Source organism: Aotus nancymaae, unplaced genomic scaffold (assembly GCF_030222135.1).
Source record: "Aotus nancymaae isolate 86718 unplaced genomic scaffold, 86718_ANA_hifiasm-v0.15.2.pri h1tg000003l, whole genome shotgun sequence".
Lineage (NCBI taxonomy): Eukaryota > Metazoa > Chordata > Mammalia > Primates > Aotidae > Aotus > Aotus nancymaae.
The window spans coordinates 52,561,780-52,581,538 of record NW_026988414.1 but is presented as its reverse complement, the minus strand read 5'-3'; the positions used below and the strand labels follow the sequence as shown (position 1 = coordinate 52,581,538).

Here is a 19,759-nt window from a genome sequence, read left to right as displayed (position 1 = left end):
GGTTTCAGACCCCTCGCCCCGTAGCGTAGCGCAGGGGTTGGGGAGAGACGAGCGGTGGCCGCGGGGGCCTCGGCCCTCCCCTGGGGCGGGGCGTGAGCGCCGCCCCGCCCCCTTTTTTCCTCCTTTTTCTGCCCCCCCCCCCGCCCTTTTCCACCCGCCCCCGCAGGAGGAAAGGGAGAGGGAGGGGGAAAAGAAAGTCTATTCTGTGGAAAGGGGCGGAAGGAGGGGGAGAAAAGGAAAACGGGAACAGAAACATGGCGGTCTACTCTTGGGACGACGGCACCGCAGGCAGCTCCTAGGCGACCAGCCGGCCGCACTGCCCTACGGCACAGAGCGCCGAGGCGCCCGTGCTGACCAGCGATCCGGCGGTTACCCCCGGTTGCAGGCGGCGCCCCTCTGAAACCCAGCCCGCGAGGCGGCGCAGGCGCAGACCGGGGCGAGGCAGCGGCGGCCGCTGGAGCTAGTCTCCCGCCCTGCCTTGCCGAGCGCGCCCAGGCCGCGAAGCCGGCGCTTTCATGCTCCAGGAAGAAGCCGTTTCGGGGTAGCGCTGACGGAGGAGCGGGCGGCAGGTGAGGCTGCGGCGCGGGGCTTTTGGCGAAGGAAGCCTGCGTGGTGCCCTCGCGGGCCTGCGCTGGGAGGCTGGGAGGGCGCCGGGCAGGTAGAGCCGGGAGCGCTGAGTTCCGAGTGGCCGGCCCGCGGGGGGTCGCGGAGGAGGCTGAGAGTGGCTGCGGCTGGCGTTCTCGGCCTAGTTTCTCCGCGGTTTCCGGGGGTGGGGAGTCCCCGGAGCCTGCGGGAAGCTGTCGGGGAAAGGCTGCTTCTGAAGAGCCTCCCCGCGCCGCCTCCCGGGCCCCTGAGAATCGTTTGCGTCCTAGAGCGAGGGGTCTTGGCCCGGGTACCGCCGGGGCGACGGCGCCTGGGTGGGGGCCGGGGTGCGGAGGGAGCGGGATCGGGGGTTTCCAGAGGGGTTGAGGCCGAGAGTGCGTAGAGCTAGAGCCAGGGGTGGCGAGCCGTTTTGAGAGGGATTGGGGGACTGAGAAGTGCCAGGGACAACTGGGAGGAGGGGGACCTGGGCAGGTGTCGCCTGTGAGTTGAGGACGTTTTCTTCTCTGCCTTACGGTGGCTGATCCTCAGGGCGTCTTTGTGGGGGATTATTTTTAGGAAGGCAGGGTCCTTTTAACTCTGGAGTAACTAAACAAATAAAACCAAGGAATGAACCCCTAGTGCTGAGTCCTGTAAAGAGCTGTAACTTTTTTTTTTTTTAAGAATGCTGTCATGTCGTTTTTTTCCCTCTTTTTCTGCTTCATAGAATTTTTTCCTCTCAAAGACCATCTTTTATCTGCATTAATAGGGAATGACCCAGTTTTTAAATAGTACCCCCTCCTCCTCCCATTATCTATGTGTGTGTCACACGGGAAAATTTAGGGTATTTACCGCAGTTACTTGCGCAAATATGAAGGAAAGTGTCATTTTTAGTAGTGAATCCTCAGCTGTCTCTGCCTGTGCCTCGTAGATAACGTCAAGCGTTGCAGTCTGAGAAACTGACCCACTGATCCTGCTTAATTGCGTGCAAACCCGTGTTGAGGCATTCTTCCCAGGCCCTAATTTATTTAGGAATAGGTTTTCCCTTCCGGTCTGAGTATGAGAGGGGAGAACGTTAGTGCTAAGGCGCTAAGTTCTGGATAAATACTTGATTTGATGTGATCGTGTGTATTACACTATCAGAAATGCAGAGCGTTGTTATGATTTTTCTGTGTACCTGCGATAAGAGCAATATTAGTTGCAAAAGGAATATCTCTGAACATTAAAGGATACCTATTCTTGATCACCATAACCTTGGAAAAAAAAAAAGAAACCTTGTATTTTCTGTCCTGTTCTTTGTATTACTGTTAAAGAGTTGCTAAACTGCCTTCTTGCTGTGAGATTGGGAGCTCAACAGTGAACTTAGATTTGTATTCATGAACATGATCTGCCTCTCATATAGGCTTGCTTTGACTTGTCTTTTTCAGTAATGGCAAAGGGTTTTCTGCCACTCAATCCACGGTTTCCTCCCCGTTGGTATCTCCGTTGACCATTTTGCAAAATAGTTTTTTGAGTTTAAGGGTCTGATCTTTTGTATAACCTATTTTAGTGAACTGATCATATTGCCTTAACTTTGGTCAATAATACCTCGTTCAGTGTACAGTACTGCTATTTAGATTTACTGATTTGGATAATAGAAAAGCTATGATGTTAGAAATGCTGACGCTGTATATTGGAGAAATTTTGAAGTTGTATGCTGGAGTAGTAATTTAGTTCTGTATACTTTGTAAATGAGTGCATTCTGTTGTCGAGAGTAAATACAGTATTTTGTAGTATAAACTTAAGCTTTTAGCTGAAGAAATTGGCAGCATGGTTGGAATGTGGAGACTATTCTTAAAACGCAAATGTTTTAAATTACAAGGAACTGCAGTGGTGTGTAGGCTGTAACAATTCCTGGTGCCAAATTTGGGAGATTATTTGGTTGAGGTACTTTCTTTAAAGAAACATATTAAGTTTCTGCAATAAAAGCGAATTTGTAGCTATACACAAGGGATTTTACATTATAAATAATAACTCATTAAGGCATCTTTCTTTGTTCTTTGTGTATCTGCCAGTTAAGACCAAAACATCTCATATTTTCATTGGAGTTTCCTGCCAAAACAAATATTGGTTTTGCTTTGACTTTGCTGCTCAGTTTGAAAGCTAGGAGTCTGTCAGAGCCTATTCTGGTTCTGGAGGCTACCCGATTAAAAAAAAAAATTGAAAGCTAGGTTTTAGTCATATGTTTACACCTTAAGTACAGGTTGTAAAATAAAAAAGAAAGTTGCTGAGTCAGTGGCAGGTTGTTTCGTTTGTTCTTTTTGATTTGCAAAACAGAATTTCTGTCATAGTTTGAATTTCCAATATAATGTGGTTGCTGAATAGTAACGGCAAATAAGCTTTTATAATAACTGAATTAAAATGTTAATTTTCTTTATACTGGTGCCACAGATTGTCAGTTTGACAGATAGACTTGTAGTAAAGGGATGCCTTGTTGGAATTGAAAATTCTTTTTTTTTGAGATGGAGTCTCACTCAGTAGCCCAGGCTGGAGTGCAGTGGCACAATCTCAGCTCACTGCAACCTCCGCCTCCCAGGTCCCGGTTCAAGCAATTCTCCTGCCTCAGCCTCCTGAGTATCTGGGATTACAGGCATGCACCACCATGCCCAGCTAATTTTTGTATTTTTAGTAGAGATGGGGTTTCACCATGTTGACCATGCTGGTCTTGAACTCCTGACCTCGTGATCTGCCCGCCTTGGCCTCCCAAAGTGCTGGGATTGTAGGCATAAGCCTTTGCATCTGGCTGGGAAATTCCTTTTTAACATTTAAAATTTGGAGACAGGATTTCACATAGTAAGTACAGCTATTGTAAAACAATAGTTCTTTAGCATCAGATTGTAGGATATTCCAAATTAGGTAGTTTTATTATTTGAAATTTAAAACTTAGTATTTTGTGGGAAGAAGTTAGTTTAAAGCTTTAAAACATTTTCTTTTTTTAAAAAAATTTCTCTTTCTTTTGTACACAATTTCAGAGAAAAGCTTTAAAACATTTTCTACGTATGTAAGTATGTGGATGGAATAGAGCTTAATATGGAATTTGAAAACTTTTTTTGAGACGGATTCTCACTCTGTCACTCAAGCTGGAGTGCCGTGGTGCGATCTTGGCTCACCGCAACCTCTGCCTCCCAGATTCAAGTGATTCTGCTGCCTCAGCCTCCCGAGTAGCTGGAATTACAGGCGCCCACCACTACACCTGGCTAAATTTTAAATTTTTAGTAGAGAAGGGGTTTCTCTATGTTGGCCAGGCTGGTCTTGAACTCCTGATAATGTGATCCACCTGCCTAGACCTCCCAAAATGCTGGAATTTCAAGCTTGAGCCATTATGTCCAGCCTTTGAAACTTTTAATTGAAAAAAATGTAACATAATTAAAAGAAATTTAAAAGAAAACTTTTAAATTACTCTCACCAATCTAACACTTAGATTTTTCTGTACTTTAATCTTGTTATAATTCTATAATATAGTAGTATAATATTCTAATCCTATCTGTGCTTGTGTATAATTCTATGATTAGTGTTAATGTAATTGTCTTTCAATTTAACATGCTTTCCCTGGTGCCACATAACCGTTATTTTATGGCTTTTAGTAGTCCAAACTTTTATTTACTGTCTCAGTTTATTTAACCACTTCCATATCTTAACATTTTAGTAATTCCACTTTTTTACTCTATTTTTTTTTTTGACAGGGTCTCACTTTGTCACCCAGGCTAGGGTGCAGTGGCATGATCTCAGCTTGTTGCAGCCTCTACCTCCCAGGTTCAAGTGATCCTCCTGCCTTAGCCCTCTAGTAGCTGGACTACAGGTGTGTGCGCATGTGTGTGTGTCACCACACCTGGCTAACTTTTTGTGTTTTTTGTGGAGACAGAGTTTTGCCATATTGCCCACCCTGGTCTTGGACTCCTAAGCTCAAGTGCTCCACCCACCTCAGCCTCTTAAAATGCTAGGATTACAGGCATGAGCCACCATGCTGGCCCATACTTTTTTTACCCTTAAAATAATGCTATGATAAAATTGTTTTGCTAATGTGATGGTCCATGGGTCTATGCCAAATTACTTTTTGAAGTTTTGGGAAAGTCATCTTTCTTTGAATTATTTTCTTTGCAGTAGATTATTAGGGCTGCTACAATATAGTATTTAATTGAGAACTGAATTGAAACAAGGTGAAAGACTGTAGATGTGCATGTATCACTTAAATTCATTGAGTAGGAATCAAAATATATATTCATAATTCTCCTGTTAATGACGTGATCCAAATTTGGTACATTAACTTTTATAATATAAAAAGTAATGTAGTTCTTATACTTCGGTGATTTTATGGGGCTTAAATGTTTCTAAGTGTTTTTTGGGTCAAGCAAACCTAATGTCTACAAATCCAGATTTATTATCTGTTGGCTTATAGAAGAGTCATCTTATATATCTTGGTAATATTTTAATTTGTCTTTGTAATATTTAAAGGTTGTCCTCGAATCGAGTTTTTTCTCTGATATATTTTTCTTTTCTTATTTTATTAGCCAGGAGATATTTGCATCTGAGAATCTAGTTTTTTATTTTGTATGTACAGTTCATTTATCTCTTAATTTAAGGATTCTTAGATCCTAAAAGCAAAAACGTTATAAATCTGTTTTTTAATTATGGAAAGGGGGAGCTGTTAAAGAGGTACTTTTGTGTTTTCTAGAAATAATAAGAAGAATGGTATGAAAAGGTGACTAGTAAGGTCTAATAGGTTATAAATAAGCACCATAAATACATAAATAAGCACCATAACTACAACACAACAAATATAGAATGGAGCAAAATATGCCGCAGGAACAGAGGGAAACACCTGTGTGGTGTGGATTAGAGAAGGTTTACATAGAAGACATCTGATTAAAAACTTACAGATTGCTCTAAAAAGGCACGAAATAATGAAAAAATGTGATGAAGCTTATTAAAATGCAAGTAATTCAGAGGGAGTGGGTACCAAGCTGGAGAGTAAGTAGAGGTTATGTCATGAAGGGTCTTTCAGTCAGTTAAGGAGCCATTGGAAGATTTTAAGCTGTTAAATATCTTTGGCTCCATTATGAAGGAGGGAATTGAGAGAGCAGTTTGAGTGAGGCTGCAGGTTCATCATCTAGAAAATCTTGAAGGCACCTAGGCATGAATTGAGAACAGCGGTGGTAGGGATAGAAAAAAATAGACTTGAGAACTGTTACATAATGCAGACATTTCCTGTGGCCCACAAGCCATATCACTTCAGCCTTATCTTCTTGCCCACTGTGTACCTGCCATACCAGCCTACTTTCAAGTTCTTTCCCTCCGAGTCTTTGCATATATACTATTCCATTTGCATGCTACTTTTTCTAAAAGAGCTTTTCTGGTTCCTAATCACGCTATCTAGTTAGGGAGATGAGTTATTATCTATTACATTATCGTGCCATTTTAATCTGTAGAATTTCTTTCTTTTTCTTCTTTTTTCACATTTGTTCCTCATTAATTGGGCAGTTATAGGCGATTTGCCTTTTTTTTTTTTTTTTTTGAGATGGAGTCTTGGTCTGTCACCCTCACTGGAGTGCAGTGGTGTGAACTCAGCTCACGGCAGCCTCTGCCTCCTAGGTTCAAGCAGTTCTCTGCCTCAGTCTGCCAAGTAGCTGGGATTATAGGTGCCTGCCACCACGCCTGGCTAATTTTTGTATTTTTAGTAGAGACTGGGTTTCATCGTCTTGGCCAGGCTGGTCTTGAACTCCTGACCTCGTGACCCACCTGCCTTGGCCTCCCAAAGTGCTGGGATTACAGACGTTAGCCACTGCGCCTGGCCTGACTTTTTTTTTTGAGATGTAGTTTTGTTCTTGTTGCCCAGGCTGGAGTGCAGTGGCCTGATCTTGGCTCACTGTAACCACCATCTCCCAGGCTCAAGTGATTCTCCTGCCTCAGTCTCCTTGGTAGCTGGGATTACAGGAGCCCACCACCACGCCCAGCTAATTTTTGTGTTTTTAGTAGAGATGGGGTTTCACCATATTGGCCAGGCTGGTCTTGGTCTTGAACTCTTGACCTCAGGTAATCCACTCACCTTGGCCTCCAACTTTTCTATTTTTTGTTTAAGTTTGGGTCTGTTTCTGGTTTCTTCTGTCTCATTGGTCTGTATGTCTATCCTTATACCAATACTACTTATTACTTTAGCCATTTCATTTTTTCTAATTTTTTTTCTTTGAGATGGAGTTTTGCCTTTGTCACCCAGGCTGGAGTGCAATGGTGCTTTCTTGGCCCACTGCACCCTCCACCCCTGGGGTTCAGTCAGTTCTCCTGCCTCAGCTTCCCAAGTAGCTGGGATTACCTGCTACCATGCCCAGCTAATTTTTGTATTTTTAGTAGAAATGGGGTTTCAGCGTGTTGGCCAGGCTGGTCTTTAACTCCTTGTCTCAGGTGATCCACCTGCCTTGGCCTCCCAATGTGCTGAGATTATAGGCGTGAGCCACTGTGCCTGGCTCTTTTTAATTTTTTAAAGAGATGGGGCTTTGCTATGTTGTCCAGGCCCTTCAACTCTTGGGCTTATGGGATCCTCTTTCCTCAGCCTCCCAAGTAGTTGGGACTACAGATGTGCAACCTCTGTGCTCAGCTTTTTACTATTTCTTTATAGTAAGCCTTGCAGTCAGATAGTGTGTCCACCAACATTGTCTTTTTTTCAAACTTGTTTTGCATTTTTATACAGAATGTAGATATACTTGTAGAAAATAGAAAATGAATTTATATTTGCATTTTTATATAAATTATAGAATCATCTTGTCAATTTCTACAAAAAGCATCCTAGTGAAATTGACATCTTGATAATACTGACTCTTCTGATACTTTAACATAGCACATCTCTTCATTTATTTAGGACTCTGATTTTCCCAGTACTGCTTTTGTTTTTGTTTTTGTTTTTTTAAGGTGGAGTTTCACTCTTGTCGCCCAGGCTGGAGTGCAATGGCACAATCTTGGCTCACTGTAACCTCTGCCTCCTGGGTTCAAGTTATTCTCCTGCCTCAGCCTCCCAAGTACCTGTGATTACAGGTGCCCGCCACCACACCTGGCTAATTTTTTGTATTTTTAGTAGAGATGGGGTTTCACCATGTTGGCCAGTCTGGTCTGCAACTCCTGACCTTAGGTGATCCACCCGCCTTGGCCTCCCAAAGTGTTGGGATTATAGGCGTGAATTACCGCACCTGGCCCTAGGACTGTTTTTGTAATTTCCGTTTTATAAGTCTTGTAGGTATTTTGTTCAGTTTATCCCTAAGCACTTTATTATTTTTTTTGTTATTGTCTATTGCCAGTAATATTGTATTTTTAGATTTCTTAGTGTAGAGGATTACAACTGGGTCTTTCGTATATTTAATTTTTTTGTTACATTATTAAATTCATTTTTTAGTTGTGATACCTTTTAGATTTCTTAGGATTTTCTTTATACACATTCATGTCTGCAGAGAAAGCCAGTTGTACTTACTTATTTCCAATCCATATGCCATTTTTTTCCTGCTTTATTGCCACTGGCTAGATTAATGCTGTCCACTAGAAATACAATGTAAATCAAGTATGTAATTTAAATTTTTTAGTACCCCCACACTAAAAAAGTAGCAATAAGTGAAATTAAATTTACTGTATTTTTGATTTCACTACATCTAAAATATTAATATATGTAGTAGTTTCCTAGGGCTGCCATAATAAATTACTGCAAACAGGGTGGTTTCTAACAGCATGAATTTATTTTCTGACAGTTCTGGAAAGTAGGAAATATGAAGTCAGGGTGTTGGGAGAGCTGTGCTCCCACTGTAGGCTCTAGGGAAGACTCCTCCTTACCTTTTCCTATTTCCTTTTTTTCTTTTTTGAGACAGAGTTTCACTCTTCTTGCCCAGGATGGAGTACAACGGTGTGATCTTAGCTCACTGCAACTTCTGCCTCGTGGGTTCAAGCTGTTCTCCTGCCTCAGCTGGGATTATAGGCATGCGCCACCACACCCATCAATTTTGTATTAGTAGAGACGGGGTTTCTCTATCTTGGTCAGGCTGGTCTCAAACTCCTGACCTCAGGTGATCTGCCCTCCTCTGCCTCCCAAAGTGCTGGGATTACAGGCGCGAGCCACCGCACCTGGCCTCTTCCTATTTCTAGTGGTTACTAGCAATCCTTAGAGATACAGGAACTATTTAGGTTTTCTTTTTCTTTCTTTTTTTTGAGACAGAATTTTGCTCTTGTTGCCCAGACTGGAGTACAATGACATGATCTTGGCTCACTGAAACCTCCTCACCCAGGGTTCAAGTGATTTTCCTGCCTCAGTCTGTTAAGTAGCTGGGATTACAGGCGTGCGCCACCACACCCATCTAATTTTGTATTTTTAGTAGAGACGAGGTTTCGCTATGTTGGTCAGGCTGATCTGGAACTCTTAACCTCAGGTGATCCACCCACCTTGGCCTCCCAAAGTGCTGGGATTGCAGGCATAAGCCACCTTGTCTAGCCTATGATAGTCCTTTGTTATTTTTTTTAATGTCTAGAGGATCTGTAGTGATATGCCTTCTATCATTGCTTATATTGGTAATTCCAGACTCTTGCTTTTTCCTTAATATAGAGATACTGATATTTATTGTTATTTCTTATTTATTTTAAATTTTATTGATTTCTGCATTTTATTATTTTTTCCTCTACTTCCTCTTGGATTAATCTGCTTTTTTTCCATAGCATCTTGAGGTGGACATCTATGTCATTGATTTTAGAACTTTGTTCTTTTCTTTTTTTTTTTTTTACTTGGAATGCTTCATGAATTTGCGTGTCATCCTTGCACAGGGGCCATGCTAATCTTCTCTGTATCATTCCAATTTTAGTATATGTGCTGCCGGAGTGAGCACAGAATTGTCTTCTTTTCTAATACAAGTGCTTAAAGCTATGAATTTCCCTCTATATACTGTTTTAGCCACATCTAATAAGTTGATTTGTTATTTTCATTCGGTTCAAAATATTTTCTAATTTCTTTTCCAGTTTCTTTTGTGATTAGGGGTTATTTAGGAGACATTTAATTTCTAAATATTGGACAATATTATATAGTATCTTTATATTAATGATTTCAAGTTTAATTCCATTGTAGTCAGAGAACATGCTGCAAACTTTATATATATATTTTTGTGTGTGTGAGATGGAGTCTTACTCTGTCACCCAGGCTGGAGTGCAGTGACACTCCCCGTCTCTACTAAAAATACAAAAATTACTCACTGCAGGCTGGGCGTGGTGGCTCATGCCTGTAATTCCAGCACTTTGGGAAGCCAAGGTGGGCGAATTGCCTGAGCTCAGGAGTTCGCGACCAGCCTGGGCAACACGGTGAAACGCCATCTCTGCTAAAACACAAAAAATTAGCCAGGAGTGGCGATGTGTGCCTGTAGTCCCAGTTCCTCCGGAGGCTGGGGCATGAGAATTGCTTGATCTTGGGAGGTGGAGGTTGCAGTGAGCTGAGATCACGCCCCTGCACTCCAGCCTGGGTGACAGAGAAACTCCATCTCAAAAAAAAAAAAATTACTCACTGCAAACTCCACCTCTTGGGTTCAAGTAATTCTCCTGTCTCAGCCTCCTGAGTAGCTGGGATTACAGGTGCAGGCCACTATGCCCGGCTAATTTTTGTATTTTTAGTAGAATTGGGGTTTCACCATGTTGGCCAGGCTGGTCTTGAACTCTTGACTTTAGGTGATATGCCTGCCTTGGCCTCCCAGAGTGCTGGGATTACAGGCGTGAGCCACCGCAACTGGCCAACTTATATTCTTTAAAATATTTCCAGGTTTATTTTATTGTCCAGCATATGGTTTATCCCAGTGAATGTTCTTTGTGTGCTTGAAAAAATTATCTTGCTGTTGTTGGGTGCAGTGTTCTATAAATAACAATTATGTCAAGTTGGTTGATAATGTTCTTCAAATCTTACGTATTCTTACTGATTTTCTGTTCACTTGTTCTGTGAATTACTGCATCTATGAGGAATGTTGAATTCCCTATGGTTGTAGATTTATTTATTTCTTCTTTCAGGTATGTCAATTTTTGCTGCTTGCACTTTGATACTCTCTTGTTAGATATACGTAGTCGTAAGTCATTTAACTAGGGTGCTACAATTCCGTTATTGTGTGAACATCATAGAGCATACTTACATGATCGTATGGTGTAGCCTGCTACACATGTAGGCTGTATTTTATAGTCTGTTGCTCCTAGGCTACAAACCTGTAGAGCATATTGCTGTACTGAATACTCTAGGCAGTTATAACATAATGGTGAATATTCGTGTATCTAAACATAGAAAAGGTGCAATAAAAATGCAGTATAAAAGGGCTGAGTGCCGGGTGCAGTAGCTCACGCCTTTAATCTCAGCACTTTGGGAGGCTGAGATGGGTGGATCACGAGGTCAGGAGTTTGAGACCAGCCTGGCCAACATTGTGAAACCCCATCTCTACTAAAAATTCAAAAATTAGCCTGGCATGGTGGCCTGTGCCTGTAGTCCCAGCTACCTGGGAGGCTGAGGCAGGAGAATTGCTTGAATCCTGGAGGCAGAGGTTGCAGTGAACTGAGATCGTGTCACTACACTGCAGCTTGGGCAATGGGCAAGAGAGTGAGACTTCATCTCAAAAAAACAAAAAAAGGCCAGGTGCAGTGGTTCACGTCTGTAATCTCAGCACTTTGGGAGACTGAGGCAGGTGGATCATGTGAAGTCAGGAGTTCAAGACTAGCCTGGACAATATGGTGAAACCCGTCTTTACTAAAAATACAAAAATTTTATTTATATGCCTCCTGGGTGTGGTGGCATATGCCTGTAATCCCAGCTACTCGGGAGGCTGATGCAGGAGAATCGCTTGAACGTAGAAGGTGGAGGTTGCGGTGAGCCGAAATTGCACCATTTTACTACAGGCTAGGTGACAAGAGCAAGACTCTGTCTTAAAAAAAAAAAAAAAAGACCGGGCATGATTGCTCCCACCTGTAATCCCAGCACTTTGGGAGGCGAATGCAGGCAGATCACTTGAGGTCAGGAGTTTGAGACCAGCCTGGCCAACATGGTGAAACTGTGTCTGTAGTACAAATAAAAAGATTAGCCTGGTATGGTTGTGGGCGCCTGTAATCCTAGCTAATTGAGAGGCTGAAGCAGGGTAATTGAAACCAGGAGGTGGAGGTTGCAGTGAGCCGAGATCACGCCACTGCACTCCAGCCTAGGTGACAGAGTGAGACTCTTTCTAAAAACAGAACAGAACACAACAGAACACAGAACAGAATGGAACACAGAACAGAACACAGAACAGAACAAATATAAAAGATAAACATGATACACCTATATTAGGGCACTTGTCATAAGAGGACCTTGCAGGAGTAAAAGTTACTCTGGGCGAGTCAGTGAATGAGTTGTGGTGAATAAATGTGAAGGCCTAGGACATTACTGTACTCTACTGTACACTTTATGAACACTGTACAATTAGGGTATACTAAATTCATCAGATTTTTTTTCTATGATCAATAATAAATTAACTTTAGCTTATTGTAACCTTTTGACTTTATCAACTTTAAAATGTTTGTTGATTTTTGACTCTCATAACTACACTTAAATACAAACACATTATACAGCTGTACAAAAATATTTTCTTTAAATCCTGATTGTATAAGCTTTTTTCCATTTAAAAAAATTTAATTTTTTTAACCTTTTTTTTTTTTAAATGAAATTTTTTTTTAGGAGTCTTGCTATGTTGCTTAGGCTGGCCTGCAATTCCTGGGCTCAAATGATTCTCCTGCCTCAGCCTCCTGAGGTGCGTGCCACTGCATCTGGCCTTTTTTTTCTTATATTTCTTTTTTTTAACTTTTTAAACACACACATTAGCCTAGGGCCTACACAAGGTCAGAATTATCAATATCACTGTCTTCCACCTTCACATCATGTCCTACTGGAAGATATTCAGGGGCAATACTCACATGGATCTATCTGGACTACCTCCCATAGGAACCTGCCTGAGGCTGTTTAATAAGTAGCTTTAAAAAATAAGTAGAACTATGACTCATGCTGTAATCCCAGCACATTGGGAGGCTGAGGTGGGAAGATGGCTTGCGCTCAGGAGATTGGGACCAGCCTGGGCAACACAGTGAAACCCCATATAAAAAAAATTAAAAAAAGAACATAAGTAGAAGCAGTACACTCTAAAATTGTGTTTAAAATGATGTTTAAAAGTATGACATAGGTTAGGTGCGGTGGCTCACACTTACAATCCCACCACTTTGGGAATCTGAGATGGGCAGATCACTTGAGCCCCGGAGTTTGAGACCAGCCTGGGCAACACGTATTCACCATTAAAGTATTGTACCAAATAGTTTCACCACCATCTAATTATTCTACTTCAACTCTTCAACCCCCTCTGCCTCTCCCCAAGCCCTTGGCAACCACTGTTTTTTACTATTTCTGTAGTTTGCCTTTTCTGGAATGTCTTATAATTGAAATCATATAGTATATAGCCTTTCCAGACTAGCTTCTTTTCTTTCCCTTATCAATATACATTTAAGGGTCCTTCACATCATTTTGTGGTTTGCTAGCTCATTTCTTTTTATGATAAATAATCCGTTGTATGGATGTACTACAGTTTGTTTATCCATTCACCTATCAAAGGAGATCCTTGGTTCCAGGTCTTGGTGATTACGAATAAAGCTGCTTATAAACATTGTGTATAGGTTTTTTGTGACTACAAGTTTTTAAATCAATTTGGCTAATCAAATACCTCAGGAATGTGATTGCTGGATCATATGGTAGACCTGTATTTAGCTTTGTAAGAAACTGCCAAACTGCCTTCCAAAAGGGCTGGTCTATTTTGCATTTCCATCAGCAGTGAATGTTAGAGTTCCTGTGGTTTGCATTCTCATTCCTATTTGGTATTGTCAGTTTTTGGATTGTGGCTATTCTAATAGGTGTGTATTGATATCTCATTGTTACTTATTTATGCATTTTTTTAAATCAGTAACTGCATCTACATATTTATTCATTTTTTGAGACGAAGTCTAGATTTGTCACCCAGGATGAAGTGCAGTGGTGTGGTCTCGGCTTACTGCAACCTCTGCCTCCCGGGTTCAAGTGATTGTCCTGCCTCAGTCTCCCAAATACCTAGGACTATAGGCACCTGCCATCATGCCCAGCTCATTTTTGTATTTTTAGTAGAGAATAATCCCTTCTCTTGTGGGGCGGGAATATCAGTCATTCTTTTACTTTTAACACATCTGTATCTTTATATTTAAAATGTGTACCCTGTAAATAGCTTAGAGTTGTTTTTTTTTTAAAATCTGGTCTAATAATTTCCTTTAATAGGAGTATTTAGACCATTTAAATTTTTCCTTTTTAAAATTAGCTTTGTTGGGATATAATTTACACACCATAAAATTCACCCATTTAAAGGGGGTACTTCGATGATTTCTAGTGTATTTACAGTTTTGCAGTCATTAGTATAATCTAATTTTAAAGCATTTTCATTGCCCTAGAAAGAACCCTTGTATACATTAGCAGTTACTCTCCAATCCCTCTCTCCTGGACCCGTAGCCCTAGGCAACCACTGATTTATTTTTTATCTGTATAGATTTGCCTGTTTTGGACATTTTATAGAAATGAAGTCATACAATATGTGATCTTTTGTAACTGACTTCTTTCATTTGGGATAGTGTTTTTGAGGTTCACCCATGTTGTAGTATGTATCACTCCTTCATTCCTTTTAAAAAAAATTCAGACAAAATTCATATAACATGAAATTTGCCATTTTGACCACTTAAATGCATAATTCAATGGTGTTCAGTACATTCACAATGTCATGCAAGCATTACCATGAACTAAATGTTCCCAAACGTTTTCATCATCCCAAAAGGAAACTGTACCCTTTAAGCAGTTGCTCCGCATTCCCAATCTCCTAGCCCCTGCCACCCACTAATCTGTTTTCTCTCTCTATGGATTTGCCTGTTCTGGATATTCCTATAAATGGACTTATGCAATATGTGACCTTTTGTGTCCAGCTTCTTTCATTTAGCATAATGTTTTGTAGGTACAGTAGTACTTCATTCCTTTTTATGGCTGAATAATATTACGTTCTATAGAAATACCACATTTTGTTTAGCATGACTTGATGAACATTTACGTTGTTTCTACCTTTTGGCTATTCTGAGTAGGGCTACTATGAACATTTGCATACAGATTTTTTTGTTTGTTTTTGAGATGAGGTCTAGCTCTGTCATGCAGATTGGAGTACAGTGGCACAATCGTGGCTCGCTGCATGCAGCCTTAATGTTCCAGGCTGAATGATCTTCCTGCCTTAGCCTCCTGAGTAGCTGGGACTGTGGGTGTGCACCACCACATGCAGGTAATTAAAAAATTTTTTTTTGTATAGTCAGGGTCTCACTATGTTGTCTGGGCTGGTCTTTTTTTTTTTTTTTTTTTGAGACGGAGTCTCACTCTGTCATCCAGGCTGAAGTGCAATGGCACGATCTTGGCTTACTTCAGCCTCCACCTCCTGGGTTCAAGTGATTCTCCTGTCTCAGCCTCCTGAGTAGCTGGGATTACAGGTGTGCACCATCATACGCGGATAATTTTTGTATTTTGAGTAGAGATGGGGTTTTGCAATGTTAGCCAGGCTGGTCTTGAACTCCTGACCTCAGGTGATACACCCACCTCAGCCTCCCAGAGTGCTGGGATTATAGGTGTGAGCCTCCACGCCCAGCCTATTTTTTTTTATTTGTCCTATCTCTTCTTTCTTCCTTTCTGGATTACTGGAGTATATTTTAGTATTCCATTTTATCTTCACATTGGCGGATTAGCTATATGTCTTGATTTTTAAAGGTAGTTTTGTTAGTGTTTCTAATATACTTCTTAAACTTCATGTATAACCTAGGACTCTTATTTCAGTACAGTTTTGTTCTTCCCAGCCATGTCTAATTTTTCTCACAAAGGGATAATGCTAGACCTCCCTTATTGAGTTCTTATGAATATGAAATGAATTACTGCATGTGAAATACTTTGAGCATAGCTCATGTTTTTATTCATATCAGGATTAATAGAAGAAAACTTTACTAGAAGTTCTTCAGTTTGCAGATTGTAGGTTTCTTTTCCAACCTACCTTAGCTGTCTACATGCATGATCAGACCCTAGACTAGTAGTTGTCAGTTCTGGCTGTATATTATAAATGGACAGCTTAAAAAATATTGATAGTAGTGGGCCACCTTAAGAAATTCATATTTTATTGGTCTGATATTTTTTTAAAAGTGTTCCAGGTGGCTCCAGTGAATAGTCAGGATGGAGAACCATTACCCTAGACTTTATCACCATGATCTGTAACTTAAAAAATTATAAGCATACAACTGTGATCTCCACTTCTTCTTTTACTAACTCACATACTCTAATACTCTATTTTGACATTTCTTGGATTCCTATTTTTTTTTATTTTTTATTTTTTTGAGACAGAGTCTCGTTCTGTCACCCAGGCTGGAGTGCAGTGGTGCAATCTGGGCTCACTGCAACTTCCGCCTCCCAGGTTGTGATGATTCTCCTGCCTCAGCCTCCCGAGTAGCTGGGATTACAGGTGTGCACCACCATGCCCAGCTAGCTAATTGTTGTATTTTTAGTAGAGACAGGGTTTCACCACATTGGCCAGGTGGCTCTCAAGAACTCCTGACTTCGTGATCCGTTTACCTTGGCCTCCCAAAGTTATGGGATTACAGGCGTGAGCCACTGTGCCTGGCATTTGAAAAAAATTTTTTTCATTTTTCTCACTGTACATTTCTTGGATTGCATCAAGACCTCCAGGCCAGTAGCTACACCATTTTTTCACTGTACCTCATTCCCCTTATATATTATCTTCTTAACTTATCCAATTATATTGATCCATTTAATAAAAATTTTAGTAACTATTAGTATTCTGTGCGTACTGTTCTGTGGTGTTACTTAATAAACTCTTGTTTTTCTCTTCCTTCATTGTAATCAAGGCAAAACTTCAACCCCAATTACACTCAGTTCTTTGTCAACTCTGTTTCCTTGAACCTGAGTAGCAGAGTGTGGCTGGAGAAAACAAATATGCTAGCTCATCTCACTTTAAATTTATGGCCACACATACCTATTTTGCCTACAGCATTGCTGTGTCTGCCTGTCCTGCTTTCTTTGCTAAGAAGCCTGTATAATCTTCTTTTGACATGAGATTTGTTGAGGAAAAAAGAGAGAGAAAAAAAGAAAGAAGACTAATCCTTTTTCCTTTTAGACTCTTAGCTATTTAAAAAAAAAAATTAGTTAATTTTTATTTTAGAGATGGGACCTTGCTATGTCAGGCAATCTTCCCATCTTGGCTTCCCAAGTGTTGGGATTGCAGGCGTGAGCCACTGCGCTAGGCATGTTTGTTTGTTTATATATTGATTTAAGTATTGCACATAGTCTTTTTATTCTCTGCAGCGAAAATGATTCCTACTTGCAGACCCACTTTTTTTTTTTTTTTAAGCCAACTCTTTCATCTATGTTGTGGCTTCTTGTCTATTTAAGGATTTTGCTTCTGGGTTACCTTCTGTAGTATTTGTTTTCTTTGTTTGTTTTATTTTTATTTGATTTACACCTGCACATCCCCTATATTAATCTGTTTACTGCTGAATCATTTTTCTAAGCATACGAACATGCTGTAACTCTTAATTCTCTAACTTCAGTAGGGATGGCAAAAGGAAAAAACCAAAAACATCTCAGTTCTCTTGCACATCTTTCCTTTTCGTTTATAGCAAAATTTGTCAGAAAGAATTGCTCATATTGAGTATCTCTACCCTCTAAGGTTCCATTTTTTTCCCCCAACTCTTTTCCAGGTTGGTTCTTTTCCATTCCCACCAACTAAAATCACTCTTGTCAGTTTTCTCAATCCTTAAATTATTCTACCTCTCATCAGCATTTGACACAGGTGATTGATCAGTTCCTCTTTTTAGAAAAACTTTACTTGGTTTTCTGGATGCCATATCATCCCAGTTCTTTCCTGATTTATGGCAGTTCCTTCTCGGTATTATTTTCTAGCTTCTCTTTCCTCACCTCTAAAGGTTGTTGTGTCCTACCTAGACTTAGGTTTTGTGACTTTTCTTTATCAGTATTTGTCAGTTAGTATTTGACAATTCTTTGGGTATCTTATCTAATACCATGGCTGTAAGCATTATTAATTTGCTCTTGACTCCGGCCTTGACATCTTCATTGAACTCTACACTATAATGGAGTTTTTCTTTTTTTCGAGATAGGTTCTCATTCTGTCACCCAGGCTGGAATACAGTGATAAAATTATAGCTCACTGTAACCTTGAACTCCTGGTCTCAAGTGATCCTCCTGCCTCAGCCTCCTGAGCAGCCAGGACTATAGGTGCCTACTACCATACCTGGCTAATTTTGTTGTTGTTGAGACTCGGTCTTGCTGTGTTGTCCAGGCTGGTCTCCCAACACCTGGCCTCAAGCATCCTCCCACCTTGGCCTCCCAAAGGGCTGGGTTTATAGATGTGAGCCACTGTGCTGGCCAGGACTGCCTTTTCTACATCTCTTGAATATTTTAGTAGGCCTGTCAATTTTAACTTGTCTGAAACAGAATTTTTGGTTTATTTCCTCAAACCTACCCTTTTCTCAGACTTTACTCTCTCAGTAAATGGTACTATCATTTACCCACTTAATCAAGACACAAACTGGAAATCATACTTGCTTTCTCTTTTTTCCTCTCATACTTCCAATCCACCAGCAGCAGCTTTATCTTCAAACTGTATCCCCAATATTATCATTTCTTGCTGCTCCCACTCCTTTGCCCCAATATAATCCATTGTTATCATCTCTCTTCTGGGCTATTGTTAATTGCCTTCTATCTGCTCTTCCTGCTTCTGTTCTTTTCTCCTTCTGGTCAACTCAGTAGCTGAAATAAAAGACATAAATAGTAACCTATCACTCTAATTTGAAGGCCCCTTGTACTTTTTCATCATATTTAGAAAAAAATCTAAAGATTTAATCTTAGCCTAAAAGGCCTTATTTGATTTCTCCTTTACTGACCTCATCTGCTACTACTCCTCTAAGCTCCAGAGCCACTGGGCTTGCTTTTCCTCAGAGGCCAAGTTACTTACTGCTTTAAGGCTTTTATTCTTAATTTTCTTCCTGCTTGGAATGTTCTTCCTTTATTATCATATGATTTGCTCTTTAATGCCATTTAGCCCCTGCTTAGATATTACTTTTTTACTTCTTCATAAAAATAGGCTCCTCCACTTCCACTTTGTCTCTGTCTTGATTTGGTTTTCTTCACAGTGCCTTTGTTTTTGAAAATATAAGCTTACAAATTATTTTCCAACCATAATCTAAGTTCCGTAAAGACAAGCATTTGGTATTTTCATTGCTTTAATTCCCAGCATTTAAACCAATGTTTGAGACCCTGTCATAAGTTATTAATATGCCAGTAGTAATTTTTTAGCAAACACAAGAATTCCTTTCCCTTTAGCCACAAAACTGTAAAATAGTTATGAATAATCCAAGCAAAAAAATATGCAAGACCTGGGTGAAGAAAATCAACAAATTTTTATTTTATTTATTTTTTTGAGTTGAGCTCTTGCTGTTTCACAGGTTATAGTGCAGTGGCACTTATGGCTCAAACAGTCCTCTTGCCTCAGCCTCCTGTGTAGCTGGGATCATAGGTGTGTGCCACCACACCCAGCTAATTTTAAATTTTTTTGTAGAGAGGCTAGGTCTCACTTTGTTGGCCAGGCTGATCTCAAACTCCTGGGGTCAAGTAATCCTCCCACTTCAGCCTCCCAAAGCGCTGCGATTACAGGCATGAGCCACTGTGCCTGGCCAGGTCAAGTTTTTTTTTTTTTAGTTCTTTATGTCAGAGTACTGTGTTCAAAAGTTTTATGTGGCTGGGCACTGTGGCTAATACCTATAATCCAGTGCTTTGAGATGTCAAGGTGGGATGATCGCATGAGGCCAGGAGTTTGAAATCCCTGGGAAATGTAGCAGGGCACCCCATCTCTACTGTATTAGTCTGTTCTCACACTGCTGATGAAGACATACCCAAGTGGCTCATGCCTGTAATCCCAGCACTTTGGGAAGCCGAGGCAGATGGATCACCTGAGGTCAGGAGTTTGAGACCAGCCTGACCAATACGGTGAAACCCCATCTCTACTAAAAATACAAAAAT

General features: G+C 40.7%; 1 protein-coding gene and 1 non-coding gene across 2 annotated transcripts in view; one reads left to right on the top strand and one right to left on the bottom strand.

Moving 5' to 3' along the window:
• Positions 1-517: 517 nt before the first annotated feature.
• DENND4C (DENN domain containing 4C) overlaps positions 518-19,759 on the top strand; it is a 132,731-nt gene continuing 113,489 nt past the window's right edge. Inside the window, exon 1 of the mRNA XM_064381151.1 lies at positions 518-569. The gene's annotated coding sequence lies outside the window, so the exon portion shown is untranslated. The remainder of the gene's footprint in view (positions 570-19,759) is intronic.
• On the bottom strand, positions 9,358-9,464 carry LOC135277280 (U6 spliceosomal RNA). Its single transcript, XR_010344900.1, has one exon. It is a non-coding gene; the product is annotated as a U6 spliceosomal RNA (small nuclear RNA).